The 6,014-nt window shown below is 51.8% G+C and overlaps 1 long non-coding RNA gene across 1 annotated transcript in view; it reads left to right on the top strand.

The window, feature by feature from the left end:
* Positions 1-1,430: 1,430 nt before the first annotated feature.
* LOC111729948 overlaps positions 1,431-6,014 on the top strand; it is a 10,238-nt gene continuing 5,654 nt past the window's right edge. The window contains exon 1 of the long non-coding RNA XR_002776489.1: positions 1,431-3,547. This is a non-coding gene — a long non-coding RNA (uncharacterized LOC111729948). The remainder of the gene's footprint in view (positions 3,548-6,014) is intronic.

Here is a 6,014-nt window from a genome sequence, read left to right as displayed (position 1 = left end):
GCTCTCTGACCAGAAGTGTTCTTGACAGCAGAACAGCCCTCGGTTACTTTTAGCTGAGCAAGGAGGTGTCTCTCGGTGCTGTGGCCGGCCCACCTGCCGTCACTGGATCAAGGCTTCTGGGGAAGTCGAAACTCAGTTACATGAGATATTGAGCAAGCCATGAGACTCCATCAATGAGTCTTGCTTTGATTGGCTCGGGTCTTTGGGACTATGGCTTCAAAGTGCACCCCGACATTGGGAATTATAATTATCATCGTAATCTCCCTGGTGTTAATAGTCTTTCAAATTCTTTGAATGCGTGTTTGCAGCCCCTAACTGCCAAGTAAGATGATCTCCCTAAGGTTGGAATGTCAAAGAGGGGACCAAGGGAATGACCGATTGGAGGACTGTGAACCTGGAACCAAACCTGTAACTGTGACCTATAAATGTCACAGATTAAGCAAAAATGTGTTGCCAAACTGGAGATCAGCAGAGCTGCAGAGCAGTGGCTGAGGACACTAATGCCTTAATTCTTGATCACATCTCTCAGTTAAACTGAGAATATGATCAAAGCGGGGGGAACTGTTAAAAATAACCACAGGTCCAAAGTGGCGTCACTCGTGCTAAAAGCCCATGAGGCCTGGATTTAATACCTGGTCCATGTGCAGTTTCGGCCTCACCCAGTCTGGAATTTTTTGGTCAAGAACCAGTAAGGCAGTGTGTCACATAGGGCCTCTCCATCCCCCACAGAAAAAAGAGGTGACCTACGTAATAAAAATCTTTCCTCTTCCTTCCCCCAAAGACAAGACGCCCTGCCCTAAAAATAATCCTTTCTTTTATTGATAGCTCCCCTGCCCACCCTTCTTCCTATAAACCCTCCTTCCTACAGCCCCTTGGGCACCCTTCTAGTTGCTGGCTGGGACGCGGACCGTTGGTGAATTGCTTAACAAAACCAGTTAGATCTTCAGATTTACTCGGTTGAATTTTGTTTTGATCATTCATATGAAGCTTTAAAATGTACAAACTGATACCTAAGTAGTGTTTAAATATACACCCAGTTAGTAAAAGAAGTCTGTGGATGTGGGGACACAGTTCAGGACAGGAGTTGCTTCCGGAAGGGCTGGGGGTGGGGGGGTGGGGGGATGGGGGGGTGGAGATTGAGGTTAGGCTTACGGTGACACTGAACTGTTTCTGTAATGTTTTATTTCTTAAACGGGGAGCTGGGGAATAAAAGTTATTGATCGTATTACTTTTTATGCCTTTGTGTATGTTTGAAATATTTCATTAAAAAAGAAAGAAAAAAAGCCACTGAGCCCCTGTCTTCCTTTGTGGGGCCTGGTGGGTGGGGCGACAGCTTCCCCAGCGACTGGGGGCGGGGGCCGGGGCATCGCTGCTGCGATGTGCACCCTGACCTTTACCTCTCCTCCTCTGTGCCCTCCCTCCATCTCGGCAGTTTAGTGGTGATTCCCCTGTGACTCACGCGTGCTTTTGTTAATCCCTTCACCAGCAAATACTTGTTAAATACTTAAATCTTGCAAATGGAAAGAATTCCACAGTAAAGTGTAAGGAGTCATCCAAAACTCTGAGTCTTGGACGAGACTGGTTCAAAATAGTTCTACGTTGAAACTTAATCTATTAGATTCAGTCATAGCAAACTTGCTGCTTTGATATTTGAATCAAATATTTCAATGCGGGAGTTTTCATTTGGCGATTGGTGATACCGATATGTGGACAGGGAAGAAATCTCTTGAGATAAATAAACTTCACTGGGAAATGGGCCCCTTGCTAAGTTCCCTTGTAGAAGCGACGCCTCCCGAGGTTGCAAACCTTTTCTCCTCTGCGGTTTCAGCTCCAGGATAAACCAGTTCTGCGGCATGCTTCCTACCTTTCCAGAGACGATCCGAATCAGCTTACCAGGGCTTTACAACCCCATTGATTCTTTCATTGCTCAAAAGCCTCTTTCTTTTGAAAGCCATTGTGTGAATCATAAAATTAACATCTAAAAAGACTTAGCAGCCATCGAACCTGGGAAAGCTTGGAGAGTTTGGCCTTTCTAAGGGCACTTGGACTTGGAGAGGGCCTTTGCAGGTGGAAAAACCGTGGCTGCGGTGAGGCGGAGGTCCCCAGGATGGGGGCAGAGAGGGACCGTCCCTCCTTCCCCACCCCGCCAGTTCTCAGGGACCGCTAATCAGAGAGGCCCCGCCCACCCTCTGTGTTTCCTCTTTTCTCCCGCTGAGTTCTAAGCAGACACCAGCAAATGTTTTTTTTAAAAAGAACGAGGGAAGCCTATTTTAGTTACTTTCACTTCTCTAAATTTTTGATCATTTCGGTCAGGTGTGAAATAGTTTTGAATTTACATTTTCAAATCTATTTCACACGTTCTATAAAATGGTAAGACTGTAGACATTCTCTTTTTAGTGAAAGAGAAAAGACAGACTTTTAGGATTCATGTTCAAAGTATTTGAGGGCTCAGTTTAGCATTCAAGAACGCTGCTGTGAGGCTTTCTACTTTTTTGTGTTTGCCCTAGTTTTTTTTTTTTAAAACTCTTTTGTCTCCTATATATTTCCAGCTCTTTGGACTTCTTTGAGGAAAAGGCTGTGAGGATTGAAGAAAGAGCGAAAATCTCTTCTCCAATAATTTATCATTATCATGACTTCTGATTATTGAGTTTCTGGCATCTTTTAACTCCTCGGGAAAAAATCTGAGCCTATGTGTACCCTTAGAAATTCAGGTAAATTCCTGCAGTTAGCGGCACATCAGTGAACCTCAGTGACGGTCACAGGACATCGATCGTCCGTGCATGGGGTTGCCACACAAGGCTGACCAGATTACACTTTCAAATTCATTTCCAGCACATCTGCAGGCAGGAAAGGGACTTTGGATGTGTGGTCAGGTTTGTTCTAGCCATACAGTTGCTGCTCAGGAGAAGGGGGCGGACGTGAGATGGGACGGTCCAGGCCAGGAGGAGCCTGCTGCCTGTGATGGGCAGGCGACTTTTGGACCGGGCTCCAGGTGGCTTGCCATTCTTTTCTACTTTGGCCTGACGAGGAAACACATGAAGGGGCTTGTGAACGCCGGTCTTTATTCCACCGCTCCGGGAAAGGCGTCAGCTCTCCTGCCTACACTTCATCACCCGATTCAGCACCCTACAGTTTGACTTCTGTCCTCAAGCTCCACTGAAGCACCCCGTCCACTCGTCCTCATGCAGATCCCAAGGCCCCCACCCCCAGCCAGGGCTCAGCAGCTCTGCGGCTGGTCTCACTCCCTTCGAGCTCCTGCGCTGTGGGAGCTCGCTGCAGGCTTTGCCTTCTCTCTCTCTGGCTTCTAGTTTCTGGTCTTTTTGTCCTTTCCTCGGGGAGTTCACATTCCCAGACTGCAGGCTGCCTGGTCACCTGACTGGAGCGCCCAGCCCTCCATTCACTGCCAGTGGAGCCTGGGGCAAGTCACAGGACTCACTTACTCTTCAGGTCCCTCCCGGCGAAATGGGATGATACAGCACCCACCTCATTTGGGAGAAGATTAAGTGAGATAATGCTAACCTCAGGCCTTACGCAGAGTCTCTCCCGAGTAAGTACCTCACGAAAGCTGGTTAACATTGCTCTGTCTGCTCAGGTCACTCCACCCTATGCCTCCGCCCGCTCCGGGGCTGGGGAAGGTCGGCCCCCAGCCCAGCCCCTGCTCCTGACTCCCACCGGCCTCCCTGTGCCTCTGGCACCATGAAGATTCCGAGCAAGTCTGTGGTCACGGGGAAAGGTTCCATATTGTTCATTAAAAGGAGCGACGCTGGTCGTGGTCACGCAATTGGCTGGCTGGCCAAAGGCGCCTCGGGAGCTCCGTGCTGGCCGCGTGTCTGGTTCCCGGGTGGGGGGTGGGGGGTGGGGGAAGCTTCCCGTAAATTCATCAGGTAGACGAGAAACTCACTCCCTAGTGCCTTCTCCGACTGCGTCATTCTGGTTAAGGGAATGTAATCGATTTTGGGGGGTTTCGCGGGAAATTTTTAATTTGATGTATTCTAATATTTTCCTGTCATGCGTGCAATGACATCGTCGATGGCTGTGTTGTGATGTTCCTGCCGTGCGGGTCGTGGCCCTTGGGGGACAATGGCGATGCCGACCTCCTGTCCCCTGTCACTTTGAGGCGAGGCGTCTTCTTCCCGCCTTGGGAGGATGGACCGTGGACGCCCGCGCTCACTCCTGGTGCCGCCCTTTACGGACCCCACTCCCGCTGTGCTTGGGGTGGGCCCTGCGTTCCCCTCCTCCTTCAGTCACAGCTCCTTGCATTGTGAGAGAAAAGGCAGGTGTTTTGTGGACGGGCCAGCGGTGCCAGGCCTTCCAGTCTTCCAGGGCGAGGGCTGTCTGTGAGGAGGGAGATGAGTGACAGCATTCTCTCTGTGGCCACACTCTCCCCTGGCTCCTCCTAGCTCCCTTCAGCTGGGCCCGTCCTCGCATGTGACCTTCAGTCAGCCTAGCCAGAATCCACCCTCTCGATATTTGATCCCCTCATATGTGACCCCCCCCCCCCCGCCCCTGAGTGCTTGGTGTCTGGTCACCTGGCCTTCCCTCCGCAAGCTCCCTGTTAGCGGGTTCAGCCGGAACCCCCTTTCCCTTATGCTTCCTCTTACTGATTTTTCATCCACGGACCCCCACTCTGCAACTTGGCCATAAGTCCACACTTTTTTTTTTGTCATACCTGGAGCTGAGCCCACTCTCTTGCCCTCCCGCAAACCCCAGCGCAGTGGGCCCTACGCCTGTGGCGGCCCCGGGTGAAGTCTGCCCTACCTCTCACAGGTGTCAGAATGGGTTCTTCTTCACCGCGTGGGTGGCTTGGATGCTGTCGGCCAAGTGCGGTCAGACAGTCTGCGGTCACCTGCGGTCAGCTTTACCGTCAGGGCAGTTATCTGTGAAGGTGAATGACAGGATGAGCTGCGGAAACATTACGTTTTGTCTTGTTCTTCGAGAAATCGGAAAGAATGAAAAGATAATCGTTCCTTTTCCCATTCCCAGGAAGGCAGCCCAACCTTTCCCGTCCTCAGGCCGAGACCAAAGATTGCAAAATTCAGTTTTCACAAGCGGATAATGTAGGCTTGCGAAGCGGCCCTAGCACCGTGGCGAGGAGTCGCGGAGAACACGTGTCCCCTCCGCGGCCAGCCCCGGCCGGCGAGGGCGTGTGGGACTGCGGGCCTGGCATGGTCAGAGCACCCGCTTTTTCGATAGAAGATAGGAATCCAGGTTTAAGAAGTGTTGACAAGTACTACGAGCAAACAGACGGAGTGGGGGTCGAAACGCCTTGGCACCCAGCCTCGGGCATCTGGTTCATGGAATCCAGGTGGAGTCTTGTTCTCTTCTGGTTGGGGGGACACTCCTGAGGCTGACACTGCCTGCGTGCGCCTTCCGCCACCTGTGGACTTCGGGGTATCCACCGTGGGGGTGGTGCTGGTGCTGGTGACGGGGGCCCAGAACTGTGCCCTGTGTACCAGCAGTGTTTTGGATGGGGCATCTGAGTCATGTGCCCTCACAGAGTAGCCAGCCCGACCCAGAAGCCATGGCTCGAATCTTCACGCTGAAGCCTGGCCAGGAAGATGGGCGCCCCCCCACCTTCGTGAAGACCCCATGGGGCAAGACCCACCAGCCCTTCCTCCAGATCTCCTTGCTTAGGCCAGGAGTCCCCTGAGCAAGCCCAGGGGCGCCCAGATTGAGGAGCCTCAGAGCATCGCTCAGCCTGCACTTTCTGCAAGGCCAAGCCATGTTTAATCAGTTTGAAAAATAAAGACGTGCAAATATATTCCAGGTAGCGATAGGTCAGTCTGTGTGTGCTGACCATCTCCCACTGGGACCCAGTTAGGAAGCCTGGGCGTTCCAAAGACGTGGACCCCAAGATCAGGGTTTTCCGAGGCAAAACTTTTTCTTCTCTTAAACTACCGGAAGTTGTTATAAATCCCGGGGCCTGCCGTTCTGTGTCACTTTCTCCACTTGGGGCCGAGTTCAGGAAACCGCGCAGGTGCCTCATGTCCCTGTGCAAACATCTTGCTGACTGA

The sequence above is a fragment of the Pteropus vampyrus genome, unplaced genomic scaffold, assembly GCF_000151845.1.
Source record: "Pteropus vampyrus isolate Shadow unplaced genomic scaffold, Pvam_2.0 Scaffold292, whole genome shotgun sequence".
NCBI classification, from domain to species: Eukaryota; Metazoa; Chordata; class Mammalia; order Chiroptera; family Pteropodidae; genus Pteropus; species Pteropus vampyrus.
This window is presented reverse-complemented; position numbering and strand designations above follow the sequence as displayed.